The sequence below is a fragment of the Cervus canadensis genome, chromosome 23 (assembly GCF_019320065.1).
Source record: "Cervus canadensis isolate Bull #8, Minnesota chromosome 23, ASM1932006v1, whole genome shotgun sequence".
Classification (NCBI taxonomy): Eukaryota; Metazoa; Chordata; class Mammalia; order Artiodactyla; family Cervidae; genus Cervus; species Cervus canadensis.
In genome coordinates, this window is record NC_057408.1 from 45114615 (window position 1) to 45137787 (window position 23173).

A 23173-nucleotide genomic window follows, 5' to 3' on the forward strand; every position below is an offset into this window, starting at 1 on the left:
CTTAGACACACATACAGACACACACACCCGGAATCATCCAGTTCTGTCATTTCTACTCTTGAAGTCTCCATGGACTTCCTTCATGGTCCAGTGGTTAGGAATCTGCCTGCCAAGGCAGGGGACACAGGCTTGATCCCTGGTCGGGGAGGATTCCACTGCCACAGCTATTGAGCCTATGCTCTAGAGCCTGCCAACTGCAACTCCTGAGCCCATGTGCTGCACCCACTGAAGACCTTGCACCTAGAGCCGGTGCTCTGCAGTAAGAGAAGCCAGCACAGCACAACTAGAGAGTAGCCCCAGCTCGCCACACCTAGAGAAAACCCACGTGCAGCAACAAAGACCCAGCGCAGCCAAAAATAAGCAAAAGAAAATACAGTCTCCAGGTGCATCCTCTCCCCCGCCCCCACCCTGGCTGCATCACCAACCCCTTCGTCATCTTTCACGTGACCTTTGCAGCGCCATCCAACCATCGCCCTCCCACGCCACACTTTCTGAACCGCTCCCCACCTACACAGCTCCTTCAGGCTCTCATCAAAATTCTTTTTAAAACCCCAATCCAGAAAATTAGGGTGCCAAGCTGTGTTTTAAAGAAAACGTTACATCTCTCTATGTATATTATGTATATGTATACATATTGATTGTGTAATCGCCGAAAAGCCTAGGGGTCCAGAACTCAGAGACTGGAGCCCCATTATTGGTCTGAAACCCAAGTCTCCTACTTACTGAGTTAATAAGTTTTCCTATAGTATAGAGTTTTTATGAGAATTACATAATGCCTGGTAAAAATACCTGGTACATCGTAAGCACTCCTTACGTAGTAGCCACAACGAGAGAAAGGAATAGCAAGAAGATGATAATGTTATCAATGTTTATCATTGGATTTTTATTATCTAATTAATTTTTACTTTTCTATATTTTTCCAACTCTTATGATAACCATGAAATCCTTTTATGACCGTTAATCTGATCTTTTCTTTGGTAATTACACCATGTTATACCCTTGCTTCAGATTGTTCAGTATCCTCCCACCTCCCACAGGTTACAACCCAAGGTCCCCAGCTGGCCTCTGGAACCTGTGCCACCTGTCTTGGCTCCATTTACTAGCATCACCTCCCACTGCCCCCATCACTCAGACTTTAGCTTCTCCAGGCTTCTGTGCCTCCAAACGTGGTGTCCTGCCATCAGCCTCTCTTTTTATTGTCCTCTCTTCCCAGGGACTCTCATCTCTGACTCAGACATGACCAACTAGCCCCCTGTTCACAGGCAGAGACCCACTGCAGACCTCAGCTCACCTGGGGGTGTCCGTCCCTCTCTCTGGGCTCCCCTGGGCCAGCCTCACACCCTGTCTCCTGAACGGAGTGCTCCCTAAGTCTAAGGACTGGGTCTCAGTTCTGTTGGTACCTCTAGATTTTTTTGCAGAATCCCCAGATGTTGGAAGACAGCTGGAGGGAGGCAATTGTGAGGCGATTCCAGGCAGGACTCTCCATGGAAGACTAATCAAGGGGGAATTTTTGAAGATTTTTTGAGTCAAAGGACATCATGCTAAAGGTCCCATTTGAGGAAAAGAAGTTGGTAGTAGTATGCAAAGTGGGTCTCGTGGGGCAGCCAGGGAGATGAGGCTTTGCTCTCAGGTGGACTGGTCGTGCGGTTCCTGGTCCTGGGCTCCTGCCGTGGGCGCCCCCAGCCCTGCCCTTCCTCCAACGGGCACATGGACCCCCCCAGCCTGGGGCAGGTACTAACATCAACCCACCTGACGAACGGGATGTGGTCACAAGGCTGACTGCTAAGCAGGAGAAATATGATTCATCTGATCCTCAAATGAGGGCTACTAACTAAGCTTCTACTAACTAAGCAGCCCACAAAACACCTTCAGAACAGAAACACCAAGAGTGAGAAAGAAAATTGGAAGGTGTGCTCAGCCCCAGAATATTCTTACATGTGTACTTTAAGGAAGTCTTAAAGTCACCAGAACAACTGAAGTGAGAGATAAATAAAATATTTAAAGAGGGAAAAGAAGATGTTTAAGTGTCTAGGAAATGATGACAGTTAGGACGACAGGGGCTTCCCAGGTGGTGCTAGTGGTAAAGAACCTGCCTGCTAATTCAGGAGACATGAGTTCCATCCCTGGGTCAGGAAGGTGCCCTGGAGGAGGGCATGGCAACCCACTCCAGTATTCTTGCCTGGAGCATTCCATGGACAGAGGAGCCTGGCGGGCTACAGTCCATAGGATCCCAAAGAATCAGACATGATTGAAGCAGCTTAGCAGAAACACAGTGAACTTGGACCCATTCACCATTGATCTGTAAGAGTGAGAGCTTTTGGGAAGTAAAACAAGCCTCTGTTTTACACAGCAGGTTGCAGAGCTTTTAAACCTCATCACCACAGGGGTGATAAAGACTGGAAATAGAAAATGAGCACAAAAGGTTTGGCTCTATCAATGGATGATTGATTTGCAACTGGTTTTTCAAAACTGACTACATATACATGGGAGGTATTCCCCCAGCTTTTTGAAATGACACCATGGAGAACCAGCCCATGATCTCAGACTGTCCTCTATGAGACCACATAAAACTAGACTTCCCAAGTGGTTCAGTGGGTAAGATTCCAAGCTTCCAATGCAGGGAGTGCGAGTTCAATCCCTGGTTGGGGAACTAAGATCCCACATATTGAAGGGTAGCTAAGCCAGTGCACTACAAGGAAGACCCAGTGCAGCCACATTAAATAAATAAAAGAAAATAAAAATAAAGTGTTGATGGATATCTTTAAAAAATTTTTTTAATTAAAAAAGAATAAAAACAAAGACCATCTAAGATAAAACAACTCAACAACAATAATAATAGTCGCAGTGTCCCCTGTACTAGACAGTGTCCCAGCATCATCTTTTTTTTTTTTTTTTAAAGTTGCTCAGTGGTGTCCGACTTTTTGCGACCCCATGGACTATACAGTCCAAGGAATTCTCCAGGCCAGAATGCTGGAGTGGGTAACCTTTCCCTTCTCCAGGGGATCTTCCCAACTCAGGGATCGAACCCAGGCCTCTTGCATTGCAGGTGGATTCTTTACCAGCTGAGCCACAAGGGAAGCCCCCAGCATCATCTTATTTAATCCTCACAACAACCATTTGACAAAGAAATTTTATCCCCACTTTTCAGATAAGAAGACTGAGGCACAAAAGGTCTGTGTAACTTCACAGGGTCACACGGCAGGTGTACTAGCAAAGCTGGAGTTCCGAGGAGCCTTCCTAATATTTTTGTGTTCTGGAATCTTCCCACAGCAGAAAACAAGCCTGACCCCACAGAAGCGACAGGACTCCCTCCTTCTGCTGGAAGAACACAGAGCCTCTTAGTCATGCATCACCTCCCCTCTGTTTCTGGTTGTTGAAACCAGCAGAGGGGAGTGTGACCACCTTAGATGGGCCGAACCCCATAATAGAAGACAACACGCCTCTCTTTCCTGCCCACTCGCGGGCACCTCCTCCTCACAGCCAACCTCAGCACCACCCCCAGCAATCTGGATAGTCCCGGTGCCATTTGCGGGAACATCCTGAGTTTTTCACAGTCTCTGCTGTTCACAGGAAGCCCAAGTTAACGCTCTTAAGTGTTTCTGTCGTCCTGGGACGAACCTGGACTGGGGCTCAGAAGGAGCACGTGGGGCCCCTAACAGCATCAGTCCAAAGATGTGGGGTGGGGAGGAGAAAGGAGCAAAAGAACCAAACGTTGAGGATGCAAGGAGATTTCCAAGTACCACGCGGAAGAAAAAATCTTTGTAAGCCGTTGAAGCAATTTTAAAAGCAGAAATTACAATTACATTGTGTAATTTCCAAAGGAAAGATCAGATTAATGGTCTAAAAAGGATTTCATAGTTATCATAGAGTTGGAAAAACAAAGAAAATATAGAAAAGTAAAAATTAGATAATAAAAATTCCATGATAAATATTAATAACATTGTTGTATTTACTTCTCACTCTTTCTCTCATCATGGCCATGTGGCTACTATTTAACGAGTGCCCCTGGATCTGTTTATTTTTGTTTTTATTTTCATCACTCTCACAGGTGAATCCAAAAAGATCTTGCTGTGATTTATTTCAGAGAATGTTCTGCCTGTTTTCCTCTGAGTTTTATAGTATCTAGTCTTACATTTAGGTCTTTAATCCCTTTTTGAGTTTGTTTTTGTGTATGGTATTAGAGTGTTCTCATTTTCATTCTTTTCCATGGAGCTGTCCAGTTTTCCCAGCACCACTTATTAAAGTGTCTTTTCTCCACTGTATATTTCTTGCCTCCTGTGTCACAGATTAGGTGACCACTGGTGCGTGGGAGTGTTCTAGACGTCAGCACATTCACTGGGGCGGAACATATCCGAGGCGTCCTTAGTTGATGGGTGGGCAAGGGAGAGTGTGGGTTCGAGCACCTGCCAACAGCAGGCTCACCAGACTCGGCTGCCCCATCACCTGCTGGGGATTCACCAGGGAGTTGCTTAACCTCTGTGAACCTCAGTGTCCTCTTCTTTGTAATGGGGATGATAACAATTGAGACAGTGAAAAATGGCCTTAGGCAACTGCCAGCAAGGCTGTGATGGGTCCAACACTTAGATGTGTGGGACCCCAGGCAAATATATTTTGTGGGATCCTGTCTGTGTAAGCAATTTGAGTGGAATCTTAAAAAATGTCAAACTCAGAGAAATAGAGTAGAAAAGTGGTTTTGGAGGTGGCAGGGGTAGGGGGGTAGGGTGCGGAAAATACCGAAAGTTTTGCAAAAGGGCATAAAATTTCAGCTACAAGATAAAGATAAATCAGATCTGAAGATCTGATGTTTATCATGGTGACTGTCGTTGATAACACTTACTGTGTGATGACATTTGCTGAGAGAGTAGAACTTAAATGTTCTCACACACACACACATAAAGAGATAAATATGTGAGGTGATAAATGTGTTAATTAACTAGGTGGGGATACCCTTTCACAATGGCTACATGTGTCAAATCATCATGATGTACGTTTTAGTATCTTTTGTCAGTTTTACCTCAGTAGAACTGAAAAAATTTAAATTAAAATAATTAAAATATGCATTAAGAATAAAGAAAATAGAGTGTTAAAAAAGTTACTTCAAATCAGCACCAGTCTGACAGTTCAGTTTCACGTGCTTGTGTGCGGTCCTGTCCGACTCTTTGTGACCCTGTAGGCTGCAGCCCACCATCTCCTCTGTCCGTGGGATTCACCAGGCTAGAACACTGGAGTGGACTGCCATGCCCTCCTCCAGGGAGTCTTCCTGACTCAGGATCAAACCCGCGTCTCTTATATCTCCTGAATTGGCAGGCGGGTTCTTTACCTCTAGTGCCACCTGGGAAGCCCAGTTTAGCGCCACACATTTCTGTGGAAGGAATGCTCTGTTTAGTCCCTGGGGATCATCTGCTCGCCAGGCTGCCCTCCTGAGACAGGTGGCCACACACAGGCCACAGATGACCACGTGGGCACGCGTCCTCGGGCATCACAGGGCCTCAGGATGACCCCTGAGCAAGGTCCATTCACAGGGTAGTCCTCTGAAGGAGAGAGACGTGAGTGCCAGGCCAGGCTGAGGGCAGCCCGGCATGATGGCACTGCAGCCCTGGCTGGTGCCAGGCACCATGGGGGACTCAGAAAATCTCAAGGAGGTGGCCCGCATGTGAAGTGTCCTCTGGGGCTTGGAGCCTGAGTCACTGATCCAGCTCAGATAGGTCTGGACAGCAGTAGCCGCAGTGTTCCTAAAGAAACATAAACATCACTCAGAAGAGACACAGTAATCACAACAGGTCACTCCATGGCTATGTTGGAACAACCAGCAACAAGGTCATTTGTGACACAAAGAGAAGGACACTCTGCAGCCACAAACAGAATTAACATCCGCCACTTCTGACCAACAGCTCCTCTCAAATGGCAGTTCTACCCAAGTTAACCCTCCATCTTCCTGGGCCAAAAGAACTTATAAAGAGCCCAGTGGTCAAGCTGCCCTGTGCCTGGAGGGCACCCACGCCAGAACTGGCCCCCCAGCCCTTAACCCTCCCAAGACTCCCCCAGCTCAACACCAAATCCCATAATAAACCCCCCCAACTCCCTTGTCCAGTCCCTGGGGGTGTGTCCAGCCTGCAGCAAGCTGAATAAATCTTTGTGCAACTAGCAGTGTGTTTGTGGTGGTCTTTGGCTGGTGGGTGTCAACATAACAGAATCTACTTCACAGGGCTGTCGTGAGGATTAAAATGTTTACAATGATACCGATGTGTGGTGCCCTTTCATTTATTGTTGTTCAATCACTTGGTCGTGTTGGACTCTTTGCGACCCCGCGGACTGCAGCATACCAGGCTTCCTTGTCCTTCACCACCTCCCAGAATTTGCTCAAACGCATGTCCATTGAGTCAATGATGCCATTCAACCATCTCATCCTCTGTTGCCTCCTTCTCCTCCTGCCCTCAGTCTTTCCCAGCATCGGGGTCTTTTCCAGTGAGTCGGCTCTTCACATCAGGTGGCCAAGGTATTGGAGCTTCAGCTTCAGCATCAGTCAATGAATATTTATAGTTGATTTCCTTTAGGATTGACTGGCTTGATCTTGCCCTCCAAAGGACTGTCAAGAGTCTTCTCCAGCACCACAGTTCGAAAGCATCAATTCTTTGGTGCTCAGCCATCTTTATGGTCCAACTCTCATTATTTTGGTGCATTTTCATCTTTCTGACCCACTCACCACATGCCCTGACCGACATCTCCTTACACCCAGCAGGTAAGAGACACCTACCAGTAACACAGGCATCACCTGGGAGCTCATTAAAAATTCAGCCTCTTGTGCCCCACCCGAGACTGACCAGAGTCCAAATGTGGTTTTGAACAAGTTAGGAAAGTGCTGCTCCAACTTAAAAGATACATATGCAGACTGGGGGCAGCATGATTGATAGAGACACTTACCTTTGGTGTAACATTTAAGGAGTCACCAAGAATCTTTCAGGCACCAGAAACTAACACAACATTGTAAGTTGTTATACTCTACCCCAATATAATCGCTCAGTCATGTCCAACTCTTTGCAACCCTATGGACAGAGAAGCCTGACAGGCAAGGATTCTCTAGGCAAGAATACTGGAGTGGGTTGCCATTTGCTTCTCCAGGGGATCTTCCCGACCCAGGGATTGACCCAGGTCTCCTGCATTACAGGCAGGTTCTTTACTGTCTGAGCCACCAGGGAAACCCAAAACTAAAAATTGAAAAAATAATAAATATTTTAAAAGTTTTAAAAAATAATTAGCCAATACTAAGAAAACCCTCAATAACTGAGATTTTCCTGGTGGTCCAGTGGCTCCTCCCAATGCAGGAGGCCTAGGTTTGTTCCCTGGTCAGGGAACTAGATCTCAAATACTGCAACTCATGATTCTGCATGGTACAGCTAAGACCCAGAGCTACCAAATAAATAAATATTTTTTAAAAACCCTAACAATCAAGAAAAATAATATCCTAATGCAATATTACAAGAGAAGACTCTACACATGGACATCACCAGATAGTCAATCAGGTTGATTATATTCTTTGTAGCCAAAGATGGAAAAGTTCTATACAGTCAGCAAAAAAAAAAAAAAAAAAAACCAGGAGCTGACTATGGCACAGACCATGAACTCCTTATTGACAAATTCAGACTTAAATTGAAGAAGGTAGGGAAAACCACTAGACCACTCAGGTATGACCTAAATCAAATCCCTTACGATTATACAGTGGAAGTGACAAATAGATTCAAGGGATTAGATCTGATAGACAGAGTGCCTGAAGAACTACGGACAGAGGTTCGTGATATTGTACTAGAGGCAGGGATCAAGACCATCTCCAAGGAAAAGAAATGCAAAAAGGCAAAATGGTTGTGTGAGGAGGCCTTACAAATAGCTGTGAACAGAAAAGAAGTGAAAGGCAAAGGAGAAAAGGAAAGATATACCTATTTGAATGCAGAGTTCCAAAGAATAGCAAGGAGAGATAAGATTGTTAAGATTGATCGTCCTCAGTGATCAGTGCAAAGAAATACAGGAAAACAATAGAATGGGAAAACCTAGAGATCTCTTCAAGAAAATTAGAGATACCAAGGGAACATTTCATGCAGAGATGGGCTCAATAAAGGACAGAAATGGTATGGACCTAACAAAAGCAGAAGATATTAAGAAGAGGTGGCAAAAATACACAGAAGAACTGTACAAAAAAGACCTTCACGACCCAGATAATCACGATGGTGTGATCACTCACCTAGGGCCAGACATCCTGGAATGTGAAGTCAAGTGGGCCTTAGGAAGCATCACTACGAACAAGCTAGTGGAGGTGATGGAATTCCAGTTGAGTTATTGCAAATCCTAAAAGATGATGCTGTGAAAGTGCTGCACTCAATATGCCAGCAAATTTGGAAAACTCAGCAGTGGCCACAGGACTGGAAAAGGTCAGTTTTCATTCCAATCGCAAAGAAAGGCAATGCCAAAGAATGCTCAAACTACTGCACAATTGCACTCATCTCAAAGCGTCTGCCTGCAATGCGGGAGACCTGGGTTTGATCCCTGGGTCAGGAAGATCCCCTGGAAAAGGAAATGGCAACCCACTCCAGTATTCTTGCCTGGAGAATCCCATGGTCGGAGGAGCCTGGTGGGCTACAGTCCACAGGGTCGCAAAGAGTCGGACACGACTGAGCGACTTAACTTTCACTTTCACACACTAGCAAAGTAATGCTCAAAATTCTTCAAGCCAGGCTTCAATAGTTCATGAACTGTGAACTTCCAGATGTTCAAGCTGGATTTAGAAAAGGCTCAGGAACCAGAGATCAAATTCCCAACATCCGCTGGATCATTGAAAAAGCAAGAGAGTTCTAGAAAAACATCTACTTCTGCTTTATTGACTATGCCAAAACCTTTGATTGTCTGGACCACAACAAACTCTGGAAAATTCTTCAAGAGATGGGAATACCAGATCATCTGACCTGCCTCTTGAGAAATCTGTATGCATGTCAGGAAGCAACTGTTAGAACTGGACATGGAACAAGAGACTGGTTCTGAATTGGGAAAGGAGTAGTCAAGGCTGTATATTGTCACCCTACTTATTTAACTTATATGCAGGAGTACATCATGCAAAATACTGGGCTGGATGAAGCACAAGCTGGAATCAAGATTGCCGGGAGAAATATCAAATAACCTCAGATACGCAGATGACACCACCCTTATGGCAGAAAGTAAAGAACTAAAGAGCCTCTTGATGAAAGTGAAAGAGAAGAGTGAAAAAGTTGTCTTAAAGCTCAACATTCAGGAAACTAGGATCATGGCATCTGGTCCCATCACTTCATGGCAAATAGATGGGAAAACAGTGGAAACAGTGAGAGACTTTATTTTTGGGGGCTCCAAAATCACTGCAGATTATTACTGCATCCATGAAATTAAAAGATGCTTGCTCCTTGGAAGAAAAGTTATGACCAACCTACACAGCTTATTAAAAAGCAGAGACATTACTTTGCCGACAAAGGTCTGTCTAGGCAAAGCTGTGGTTTTTCCAGTAGTCATGTTATGGATGTGAGAGTTGGACTATAAAGAAAGCTGGGTGCTAAAGATTTGATGCTTTTGGACTGTGGTGTTGAAAACTCTTGAGAGTCCCTTGGACTGCAAGGAGATCCAATCAGTCAACCCTCAAGGGAATCAGTCCTTAATATTCATTGGAAGGACTGATGCTGAAGCTGAAACTTCAATACTTTGGCCACCTGATGTGAAGAACTGACTCATTTGAAAAGAGCCTGATGCTGGGAAAGATTGATGGCAGGAGGAGAAGGAGACGACAGAGGATGAGATGGTTGGATGGCATCTCTGACTCAATGGACATGAGTTTGAGTAAGCTCCAGGAGTTGGTGATGGACAGGGAGGCCTGGCATGCTGCAGTCCATGTGGTCGCAAAGAGTTGGACACAACTGGGTGACTGAGCTGAACTGAACTGAACTGAACTGAATGCAATATTAATGTAATTGGTCCAAATTACTGTAAGAATATCTATGATGAGCAAAGTATCAAAATTTTCAATAAAGGCAAGATCCCATGGAGCTGGGATTAGGGTGAGGTGAGCAAAGCTGTGAGAGGCAAGTGCAGGGTGGGATCCTGTCTTTACAGAAAATTTTGATATTTTTGTTCAGTATGAATTATTTTTCAAATATTATTTCTCCTGCTTTCTGAATTTCTCAGCATCTCTTTAAATCGTTCCCCAAGATGTGTGCCTCATTCACCCCTGCTAAACTCTCAGAAAACATTTTAACAAATGCTGAGAACTGTGTGTGTGGCTTGTGGAGTTAGTCTGCCTGGATTCAAACCCATTGTTGCCACTTCCTCCCTGTGTTCATTTGGGCAAGTCAGTGAAGCTTTACAGCTTTATTTTCTTCCCTGTAAAATAGTGAGGACTAAAGTCCAATTTACTTTATTTTTCAAGTGAAAATAAAGAAGGACCAGTATGATGTAGTTCAAATATATAGTTCCAAAGGTCTAGTTCAATCCAGTGATCAAATTTAAAACATCAATATGTACAATACGGGCAGCATTTTCTTTGAGTAGTCCTCTATGAATATAAATTTTAAATACGCACGTGCACAACTTTAGACATATCATTAGCTTCCCTGGTGACTCAGTGGTAAATAATCCACTTGCGCTGTAGGAGACTCAGGTTCGATCCTTGGGTCAGGAAGATCCCCTGGAGAAGAAACTGGCAATGCACTCCAGTATTCTTGCCTGGGAAATCCCATGGACCGAAGAGTCTGGCGGGCTACTGTCCGTGGCGTCGCAGATAGTCAGACACAACTGAGCACACATACACAACTATGGTAAATTCAAGCAGCTTTTTGTACATTTGTTACCTATTTGGATTTGCGCTTCCATAAATTGCTTTTTCATATTTTTTGACCAGTTTTCTATTGAGTTGCCAATTTATAAAATCTTTCCATGTTATATAAATTAAATTAATCCTTATATAATTTGTCATTAATTTCCACACAATTAGTTTCTATACTATGTGAAGTAATGAAAATATAAATTGATTTGTCATTACAAGTATTTTTTTCACAAATCAATCATTTGAGTTTTGAGTTTGTTTGTGTCTTTTACCATAAACATTTTTAATGTGGTCAGATATATCTTTTCTTTTATGGTCTCTTGGTTTTCCAATTTTGTTACAGTTTCCTTCTCCCTAGATTGCACACAAAGCCTCCTAGATATTAAGGCAATATTTTGTTCTGTTTTGCTATTTACTATGAAGATTAATCTCTGGGGCATGTATTTTAGTATATGGTGTAAAGTAAGAATTTATTTTATTTCTGATAGACAACAGTTATAGTGGTATCCTTTTAAAAATAATTTATTTTCCCAATAAATTGAGCTACCATATTTGATGTATAATACATATTAAATTCTCATATACAAGATTATTTCTGGATTCTCTTTTCCACTGAACTATGTCTCATTTCACACCAATACCATGTTTATTTCATAATAACTTAATAATATACTCTGATGTCTGGAAAGGCAATTCCCTTGTCACTGTTCTTGTTTATACACTTGAACATTTATTCCTTCATATAAAGTTTAAAACTGTTAATCCTGTCTCTTCCTCAACTCAAACAAACAAAAAACCCATGCAACTGTAATGATAATGACATTATATTTATATACATGGGGGAGAATTAATAATTTTGTGATATTTCACCTTCACCTTAAGAAGGCAGTATATCTTTCCATTTGTTCAGCTTTATTTTGTGACCCTTAATGAGATTAGTACTTTTATTATTAACTGTATTCCTTGATATTTTTACTTACTATTTAATGAATAAAATATTTTCCTTTTTCCATCTTTACATGTTTATTGTTAGAATAAATAAAAGCTAATATTTTGTGTGTATTTATTTAATATCTTCTGTTTCTTAAATTCTCTTGTTAACTTTAGTGCTTTAAAAAAATAGGATCTGTTGGAAATTCATATTGTCAGCAAAAATATCTAGTATTCATTTCCTTTCAAGTATTTACTTGTAATTCATTTTTAAGAATTTCATTCACTAGATCTCCCAAGACAAACTGTCATAACAGACTTTCCTGTCTAGATCTTGATTTTAAATGAAATAATTTTAATATTACCATTAAGATATTTGGAGGAGAGTTTTTTGGAGATATTTTTTATTATAGTTAAGCAGTTTCCTGTAATCATATTTTAGTTAGAATTTTATTAGGACTATCTGCTATGTTGAATCAAATGCCTCTTAAGTATATGTTGAGAAAGTTATATTAAATTTTCCCTTGATTTTTTAAGGAAAGATATGTTAACCAATTTTGTGATATTAAAATACTTTTTCCATTCCTGAAGTAAATGCTAATTGATTTATTGACATAGTGCTTGCTTCTATTCTAATTAGAATTTTTGTGTCTGTGTTTATAAACATAATACAGTTTTCCGCAGAGGAGGTTTTGATAAATCTGAGGAAGAATTAAAGATTATGTTGTCTGAGACCTACCTGGAATATTATCACCATCCATCTTATCAGAAAGTAATTATGGGGAATTCTCAGTGGTTGGGATTTCACGCTTCCACTTCAAAGAGCAAGGGTTCCGTCCCTGTTGGAGGAACTAAGATCCCACATGCCACAACACAGCCAAAAAATAGAAAAAATAAGAAAAGAAAGTAATTGTAAGTATTGGGAAGATATCAAGATCGTGGTAGCACATAGGGGTCTTCCAAAATTCTACAATTCTTTCCGTGAAGTGACAGGCATCCTTCATTCACTTTTTTTTTTTTTTCCTTCATTCACTTTTAAGCAAATGGCTGCCGGTTCCCATGTCTTACCATACCATGGTTTGCCTGCCAATTGTTTTTTCAAGTGAAAATGCTTTTCCTTGAAAAAGTCGCAAGTGCATTTCACAGCTCGATTGCACAGATGCTTTGTCTTGAGACAATCTTCATACTTGGGTCTTCAGCAAGAGTGCACTCCGTGTCCTTTCCAGTTGACAACACAGAATAATAAAAAGATTTGTCTTCAAGGGTCGAGATTTAATACAACTAATGATCTTCTTTGCTGCACCAAGGACATTCTTGAGCAAGCAGTTTTTTTAAACTGAGTGTGTGACAGTGAAACACTGTGATTGTGGATACTGTTTGCTGTCCTTTATCATTGGTAAGGGAAAGTGTTAGTCCCTCAGTTGTGTCTGACTCTTTTCAACCTCACAGACTGTAGCCCACCAGGCTTCTCTGTCCATGGAATTCTCCAGGCAAGAATACTGAAATGGGTAGCCATTTCCTTCTCCAGGTTATCTTCCCAACCCAGGGATCGAACCTGGGTCTCCTGCATTGCAGGCAGATTCTTTACCATCTGCGCCACCAGGGAAGCCCTGTAACTGGTAAGGCACCAGCAATTTGACCCACCTTTGCTTTTGCATCATTCCTGTAAATGTCAACACAGTGAAAGAAAACAAATAGCAAATATCTCAGTGTCATGATGAGCACAATTTTGATCTTGTCGACTTCCTGATGTTTCTCAGGAACCCCATGGACCACCTTTTGGGAACCACAGCTCTTAGGCACCATGGGCTCATTTTGGTTCCTTGGAAGGGTCAAGCTCTTCCTCACCTCAGGAACTTTGCCTGCACCATGCTGTTCCCTCTGATTGGAATGCTAATCTCACGACACTTCGCCTGGTCAACTTTCCTCCTCCTCCTTGAGATGTCTATTTAAATTACTCTTTCAAAGGACAGGTTTCCTTGGACCCAGCTAGACTGCTCAACTAGACTCAGTCCCCACATTCCGTTCTCTCAGGAAACCTTGAGATTTCTATCATACTTCTTACTACAGTTTTAATTAACATATTACTTGTAATAGTAGAAAGATTTCTACTCAAGGGTCAAAATTTAATGCAACTAATGATTTTTATTGCCTCATCAAGGGCATGCTTAAGCAAACAGGCATTTTTTTAAACCAAGTCTATGGCAATGAAAACTAATGACTATGGATACTGTTTGGCAAAAGAGGAGAGTGAAAAAGTTGGCTTAAAGCTCAACATTCAGAAAACTAAGGTCATGGCATCTGGTCCCATCTGGTCTCATGGAAAATAGATGGGGAGACAGTGGAAACAGTGTCAGACTTTATTTTTGGGGGCTCCAAATTCACTGCAGATGGTGACTGCAGCCATGAAATTAAAATGCGCTTGCTCCTTGGAAGGAAAGTTATGACCAACCTTGATAGCATATTAAAAAGCAGAGACGTTACTTTGCCAACAAAGGTCCGTCTAGTCAAGGCTATGGTTTTTCCAGTGGTCATGTATGGATGTGAGAGTTGGACTGTGAAGAAAGCTGAGTGCCAAAAAATTGATGCTTTTGAACTGTGGTGTTGGAGAAGACTCTTGAGAGTCCCTTAGACTGCAAGGAGATCCAACCAGTCCATCCTGAAGGAGATAAGTCCTGGGTGTTCATTGGAAGGACTGATGCTGAAGCTGAAACTCCAGTACTTTGGCCACCTCATGTGAAGAGTTGACTCATTGGAAAAGACCCTGATGCTGGGAGGGATTGGGGGCAGGAGGAGAAGGGGGCAACAGAGGATGAGATGGCTGGATGGCATCACCGACTCAATGGGCATGAGTTTGAGTAAACTCTGGGAGTTTGTGATGGACAAGGAGGCCTGGAGTGCTGCGATTCATGGGGTCACAAAGAGTTGGACACAGCTGAGCGACTGAACTGAACTGAACTGAACTGGTGCCCTTTATTATTGGTAACTGAAAGTGCTGCACTCAATATGCCAGCAAATTTGGAAAACTCAGCAGTGGCCACAGGACTGGAAAAGGTCAGTTTTCATTCCAATCCCAAAGAAAGGCAATGCCAAAGAATGTTCAAACTACCGCACAATTGCACTCATCTCACACGCTAGTAAAGTAATGCTCAAAATTCTCCAAGCCAGGCTTCAACAGTACGTGAACCGTGAACTTCCAGATGTTCAAGCTGGGTTTAGAAGAGGCACAGGAACCAGAGATCAAATTGCCAGCATCCCTTGGAACATTGGAAAAGCAAGAAAGTTCCAGGAAAACATCTACTTCTGCTTTATTGATTATGCCAAAGCCTTTGATTGTGTGGATCACAACAAACTCTGGAAAATTCCTCAAGAGATGGGAATACCAGATCACTTTACCTGCCTCCTGAGAAATCTATGCAGGTTAAGAAGCAACAGTTAGAATCAGACATGGAACAAGAGACTGGTTCCGAATTGGGAAAGGAGTAGTCAAGGCTGTATATTGTCACCCTGCTTATTTAACTTATATGCAGAGTACATCATGCGAAATGCCGGACTAGATGAAGCACAAGATGGAATCAAGATTGCCAGGAGAAATATCAATAATCTCAGAAACGCAGATTACACCACCCTTATGGCAGAAAATGAAGAAGAACTAAGAGCCTCTTGATCAAAATGAAAGAGGAGAGTGAAAACTTCAAACTCAACATTTCAAAAACTAAGATCATGGCATCTGGTCCTATCACTTCATGGCAAATAGATGGGGAAACAATGGAAACAGTGACAGACTTTATTTTCTTGGGCTCCAAAATCACTGCAGATGTTGACTGCAGCCATGAAATTAAAAGACGCTTGCTCCTTGGAAGAAAAGCTATGACCAACCTAGAGAGCATATTAAAAAGGAGAGACGTTACTTTGCCGACATAGGTCTGTCTAGGCAAAGCTATGGTTTTTCCAGTGGTTATGTGTGGATGTGAGAGTTGGACTGTAAAGGAAGCTGAGTGTTGAAGATTTGGTGCTTTTGAACTGTGGTGTTGGAGAAGACTCTTGAGAGTCCCTTGGACTGCAAGGAGTTCCAACCAGTCAATCCTCAAGGAAATCAGTCCTGAATATTCATTGGAAGGACTGATGTTGAAGTTGAAACTCCAATACTTTGGCCACCTGATGCAAAGAACTGACTCATTTGAAAAGAGCCTGATGCTGGGAAAGATTGAAGGCAGGAGGAGAAGAGGATGACAAAGGATGAGATGGTTTGATGTCATCACCGACTCGATGGACATGAGTTTGAGCAAGCTCCAGGAGTTGGTGATGGACAGGTAAGCCTGGCGTGCTGCAGTCCATGGGGTTTCAAAGAGTCAGACACGACTGAGCGACTGAACTGAACTGAAAGTTTAGTTGGTCATTTGTGTCGGACTCTTTGCAACCCATGAACTGTAACCTGCCATGCTCCTCGGTCCGTGGAATTCTCCAGCAAGAATACTGGAATGGGATGCCATTTCCTTCTCCAGGAGATCCTGTATTGCAGGTGAATTCTTTACCTACTGAGCCACCAGGGAAGTCCTATTACTTGTATGTTTATCCATTAATGTCTGCTTGCCAAGAATCTAAGCCTTTTGATCCTGTGTACCTTTTCTGCCTCAGTACCCCCTTCATCTAGTTACAATCAATCAAGATAGTTGAATGAGTGACATTCTTTTGCTGGTGACTGGTCAGCTCAGTGGGTTAACCTGAAAGGCTGAGGCCAGTGTTGTGGGTTGAACCTACCTTATTCTTTTCCCCTTTACCTCTCCAGTAATCAGCTTTTATTTCCCAAGCCCACACTGCAAATGAACTGGGATGAAGGATGCAGGTGAATAAAGGCAAATCCATCACCATTAGTAGAAAAAGGACTCAAAACTTCCTCACTAATAATGTGCTGTGGATTTGTTGTCATCTGCAAAGCCAGAAAGACAAGGACAGCACTTCCCGATCATCTTCCTGATCTCATCTCATCTGAGACCTACTTAAACTTCCTGAGACTGTGAAATCTACCTTATTTATTCATTTGTTGCAAGTCCCCTGGTCCCCCAGCAAATACACATGCCTTGCAGAACCTTGGAAAGTCATCGGAAACTCTCCAGCAGTTATGAACCATAGTTTAAAAAAACCTCTGAACTAACAAAATTATCATTCTGTCCCAGATTTAAACTGAATTGCGGTGATTATAGCGTATACTCTGCAGTTCTGGTTGAGAGGGCAATTTAATTAGAAGCCTCTATCTTGAGGCTCTTATAACTTCACCCTTTCCCTCCCCCCTCCAAAAAAAAAAATAATTCTTTAGGATGAAATTTCTTATGCTGTCTCTCAGCCTAAAGGTATGTTTTCTTGTAGAAAGTTGAGTAAGATTCCATTTAGACTATTTTTAAAACTCAAGAAAAAGGGCAAAAAGGAAGATTTTACCACTTAAGAAATCAGTCTGATACTTTTTTATGATTTTTTTTTCCCCAAATTCAAACTGCTTCCTTTAGAACTTTTAAGTTGTCCTTTGTGCCTTTGGCATGTTTGAAGAAATTTGGTTGATCTGTAATGAAGTTGTTCACAGAACATGTGTTGCTCACATGAAGATTTATTTCCACTCTTTTAAAGAAATTTTCAAGGAGATGCTACATGGGGAATTATGATTCAAACTAGGTCTGTGAATAAAAGTGTGTGTGTGTGTGTCTGTGTGTGTAACAGGTGCATTCACACTTAACCAATAAAACGTTACTGGTCGACCAAAGAGTATTTGCTAAAAATAAACTTTGAATCAGTGTGTGATAAAGCTGTTCAAAAAATATATATATGATTTATTTCCACTCTTTAAAAGAAACTTCGTGGAGAGGTCTCATAGAGAATTACAATCAAAGTCAGGTCTAGGATTAAATGTGAAAGGATGTAAGAGACAGGAAAAATGTAAAACACATAGATTAGCCAGATTTGATGACTGATTGGACATAGACGACGAATAAGAGGATTAAATGAAAGATGACCTGCCACGTCCTTTAGAACAAAGCTGTGCCTGGTTGGCCTGACGGGTTCTGTGGGGCCTCTTCCACCTATTTCTCACCCCTTTCTTGCTCACTCACTACCCCATATCACCCAGGCCTTCTTCTGACTCTGAATGCTCCTTGTGCATCCCCTCTCTTGCCCCAGGGCCCGTGCAGCCCTCGTCCACCTGCTTCAGGTCTCATATTAAATGTCATCTTCTCAGAGAAACCTCTCCTAGCCATCCAAAGGTGGTGCCTCTCTCTCACAGGCACACTTGTGTGCACACGCACACACAGACAGACACACATGCTGGCATTGTTTTCAATTAAGAATCTTTTTTTAATAAAACTTACGACCCTTTAGAATGGCCTGTGTATTTGTGTGGAGAAGGAAATAGAAACCCACTCCAGTATTCTTGCCTGGGAAATTCCTTGGACAGAGGAGCCTGGCGGGGGCTACAGTCCATGAGGTCGCAAGGGTCGGACACGACTTAGCGACTAAACCACCACCACCACCACGTATTTCTTAACTCCATGTCCTCCCTCACCAGACTTTGGTTCTAGGATTAGTTGCTGGCAAGGATGCCTGGGTTTGGGTCTAGAGGAGGAGGGAGCTTAGAGAGCTTATCGCCAAGCAAGGGTGATGGGAATGACAGGTGGTTTATGGGAAAAGATGGCAGCTTTGACATGAGGCAGTTGAGTCTCTAGCAGAGATTTAAGTGAAAGTATAAAGTAGGAAGTAGTAGAACATCAGAATGAGAGCTTGAAGAGACCTTGTCCAAGGTTTTCCCCCAAATGCACAGCTTTCTCAGCCCAAGCCCGCTCACCTCCTCGGCCCTTCCCCGTAGCTCATCATGACTTGGTTCCTCTTCGCTTCCTCACCTCTTTCTCCTTACTTCTGTGGTCTTGGTAAAGAATTTAGATAGCTTGCAACCCACAGTTTTATTGGATTGAGAATTGTTGGCCCTAGTGAGTCCTTCTATTTTGCAAATAAGAAAAATATGTCCCAGAAATGCTAGATGCCTTACTCAAAGCCACACAGCTAGTTAGAGAGAAACCTGGACTAGAATCCTTTTTTTTTTTTTTTTTTTTAATTACAGTTCACTGCCCTGTCATTAGCCCACGCTCAGTACAGAAGTTCAGGTCAAGACTTGGTAACTGATTGCCTGAAAAAAATCCATGAACTTCTTGGTTCCTTTCTGGAACTAATTTATTTCTCTTGCAATGAGCCACAGAAAGCAAATGAGAAACCCTAAATGCATATTTTGTTCCTATTTAACCTAGATTAAATGTGCTTTCTGGAATGCATGATGACACTATTAAAGAAAGATTTGGCTGTTCCACTGCCTTTTAATAAAAGAAGGTGTATTTGCAACCACCTGCATATTAACAGATATTATTAAAAAGTAACATTACCAAGGAACATACTCTTCAACAGGTTGGCCTTCACCACAGCTCGGAGCTGCCCCCTTGTGCATTTCTCATACTAGTGCATTTCATTACAACAGCTGAGTGGGTGGGGGTGAAAGTGGGGTTCTTTCTTTGCCTAGAGGTCCCCCTCTTCCCTCCCAGCATCCTCCAACTCCTGTTTCTCCATCTACAGTCTGAATTACAGAATCAGTTTACGGACAACTTGGATTTCTGTGTGACCCTGACTTCCCGCCTCACTTTTTAGCCATCATTCAACAAAGTGGGAAAAACTTAAAGTGCTGAGTTCAGGGGTTGAGGGCAAACACGGTCCCTGACTTCACAGAACATGCAGACAGTCTTACAGGGAAAACATGCATAGAGTAAGTGGTCACTGGCAAGGTCACATTGCTGCTCTGAGAGGAAAAGGACAAAGGGCGAGGAGAAGGTTTATTAGGGGGCCCTTCCACATTCATCCAAACTAGTAGTCAGCACCCTTATATTTTTTTAAAAAGTAAATTCTTAGTTGCAGCTTTGTGAAGATTTTTTTTTGGTGAAGCATGGGTATTTGGATGAGTGCTATCCAACCCAGGGTAATACCACAGCCTTTTTCTCTTCTTTTAATATTGCTAAATATCCCATTTTCAGTTTTGACCCCAATCATCAGTTTCAGGTTAAAATGTCATTTTTCCCTAAGATTTACCTTCAGCAAACGCAGGTTCAGCGTGACTTTGGTAAGCCCAGCTTTCTATAGAACGACTGAGTACTGTATGTTCATGCTCAATAATTGTCACCTACGGTCTGGTGGCTTTTTGGTCATCAGTTTCCTCATTCCACCAATTTCACCAGTTTCAGTGCCTGCATTGTGCCAGATCTTGTACTAGGGTCTGAGTCTGAGGGCAAATGGAGTAGGAAATGGCAACCCACTCCAGGATGCTTGCCTGGAGAATCCCAGGGACAGAGGAGCCTGGCCACCTACAGTCCATGGGGTCTCAAAGAGTCAGACACGGCTGAAGCGAGTTAGCATGCATGCATGAGGGCAAAAAACAAAAATCTCACAAAACAAAAAAACAACAAAACCCCCAATCTTTGCACTCAAAGAGCTCAAAATCCTGTGAAAAAGAAGCCAACCCAATCATTCCAGTTTTGCAGTATCTGCTTTTGAAGGCTATTTTACGACAAGGAAAGTGCACACAATACACTATTGAGAGAGTGAATGCATGATGAATAGGATTGCTTCGGCTATAAGTAACAGAAGCACAACTGAAAGGGACTTAAACAAGGCAGCCACTTGTTATCTCACAAAACAGGAAGTCCAGCAATGTCATTCTTGAGCCCGTGAATTCGGTGGCCCATCAAGAAGGGAGGTGTCCTTCCTTCCTCCGCTCTGCCATTGGCAGGGCTGGCATTGTCTTCCCTAATGATCCAAAGATGCAGAGAGTGCCCGGGTCAGTGCAGAAGGGGCATCCCTCCCATGCTTCCATTTTCCAAGCCCCCACGCATCCCCTGCCGTCTCCTCTCGTCTTAAGGCATCGTTGACCCAGCAACAGGAGAACCTGAGAGTGACTCCAGCCAGCCTCCCTCAAGCATGTGGCTCTGAAAAACTGAACACAACTAGGTTCCAAAATCAGTGAAAATGGGGAGAAATGGCCGTCTTTGGACAGCCTGTAGCGTCAACCACAACACATCTGTATCACCCCAACCAACAGGCAGACGGCATGAACCAAAATTTTATCAGAGGCACGCTGGGAGGTTATTACTCTGGCAGCTTTTCATTTTCTATTTTTCCTTTCCTATTTCTAAATTTCCAAAAGCAAGCATATACTTTTTTTTTATAACCAGAAGTAAAATCTATTTTAAAAGTCAAGTAAAGAAATAAGCAATACCTTGGGACAAGTGTTAAGGAAACAGTCTTAACAGGAAGAATGGAATAGGGACACAAGTAGCATAGGATATATTTCTTATCCTAAAGGAATGTGGTTGTTTGTAAACAGCTAGAAGGTTCTGCACTCAAATCCAGTATAGGGAGTTTGGGGGCTTCCTGACACCAGCAAGACACCCTCAGACACCAGCTGAGTGTCCTGTAATTCAACTCAGCTCTACTGGGACAGAGCATCAGATCCCATAGGTGACAGGCTCCATCCTGCAAGGTTGTCCCCCACCCTCCACCCCTGTTCAGACACCAGTAACAATCCAGGTTGTCAGCCTCCTCCTGGGGTTGGAGTAATTTGCTAGAGTGGCTCACAGAACTTGGATAAGCATTATACTCACCAGGTCATCAGCTGATTTTAAAAGGATATAACTCAGGGAGGGCTTTCCCAGATGGCTCAGTATAGAGCCTGCCTGCCAATGCAGGAGATGCTGGTTTGATCCCTGGGTCAGGAGGATGCCCTGGAGACAGAAATGGCAACCCAGTGGAGCATGAACTCCAGTCCACCAGGCAGTGTTCTCTGAAATCACGTAGACATCATAATTTATCATAAAGGAGTACTGACCAAGTAGGTGCTTCATCTCCCTAATCCATTCAGTTAACTTCCTTGAAGGTATGGGAGAATCCCTCACACTTGTGTAACACTTAAAAATTTCCCAGCGTACCCACTTGGTCTGCACAATCCCTTGTAAGATAGTTGTCCCACCGATTATACCAATGAGGAAAAAAAATACGACTTAGAGAGAAAAAATACTTTGCTCAGCATCACATGGCTTTGAGAGCAGAGCCTATTTTTCTTTTCTTTTTATTTATTTATTTATTTTTGGCTGCTCTGGGTCTTCAGTGCTACACGGGCTTTTCTGTAGTTGCAGTAAGTGGGGGCTACTCTGTAGTTGTGATGCAGTGGCTTCTCTTATTGCAGAACATGGGCTCTAGGCCACACAGGCTTCAGTAGTTGCGGCTCCTGGGCCCTAGAGCACAGGCTCAGTAGTTGTGGCACACAGGCTTAGTTTGCTCCGAGGCATGTGGGATCTTCCAGAACCAGGGATCAAACCCATGTCTCCTGCATTAGCTGGTGGATTCTTAACCACTGAACCACCAGGGAAGGCCACCTCATCCAACTTTTGATTCAATTACAACCAACATATGGGAGACTTGGACACCGCATTCTAAAGGCCAAAACCATTCTCTACCACACGGAGACTGTGGCATAGTTTGAAAAATTAAATGCATTAAAATTATATTGTTGGTTCCTTAAAATACCTCTCATCATTTATAAAACATTATCCCCTTTGGTTTCTCATATTTTTAGCTCTGTAAGTATCCAGTGGACCAAAAGACACTTACTTATTTATCCTGAATTTCCCATATTGTATTTCAAAAGCTAAATTGTCAGTTACCCTAACTATTGCAACACTTTCCTCCCTGGACAAAGCATGGGAGAGAATTAGGTCGAGAAGCTTCAGCTATGATAGGCATCTCTGTACAGTGGTTGACAACGTACATTCCTCCTGGCTGATATAACTAGCTCTGTGGGTTATCACAATTCCTGTTCCTTGATCCTGAATTAACAGTACTCCAGACATAATCTATTTCTTGAGCAGTGGTTTTGAATGGACTCAGCCTGGAGAAATGACCTTGAAAGATTACCATGGAATGGCCAGTTTGTTTAAAATGCATGGATCTACCACTCAAAGGTGTTAAGTGAGCAGAGAAAGACAAACTCAGCAATTCCCATCTTCTTTCCTTTCCTTGCTGCACCAAGTCAAGGTCAGACAGGGTACACACAACAGTCTAATAATAGCAGGACAAGTTTTGGTTGTTCTCCACATTGGCGAAATACAGAGAATTGAATTTCTATAAAACCCTACTGGACTGGATTGAGTTCTCTCGCCAGGCAATCTCTAGCTCACGACTGGGAGAATGGATAAGGAAAACTCGGTGGAGTTCTAGGTTGTTTTAGAAGTAATGGGTTAGAGGTAGACATCTGGCAAGAGGTGTACCACAACAGCAACAAGAAAAACTCATCCTAAACCCCCTGGGGAAGGTGGTGTGTGGTGGGAGGAGGGATGAAGT

General features: G+C 42.8%; 1 protein-coding gene across 1 annotated transcript in view; it reads left to right on the plus strand.

Moving 5' to 3' along the window:
• The window catches only part of KCTD1 (potassium channel tetramerization domain containing 1), a 213243-nt gene that overhangs the window by 17286 nt on the left and 172784 nt on the right, over positions 1 to 23173 (plus strand). The window lies entirely within an intron of this gene.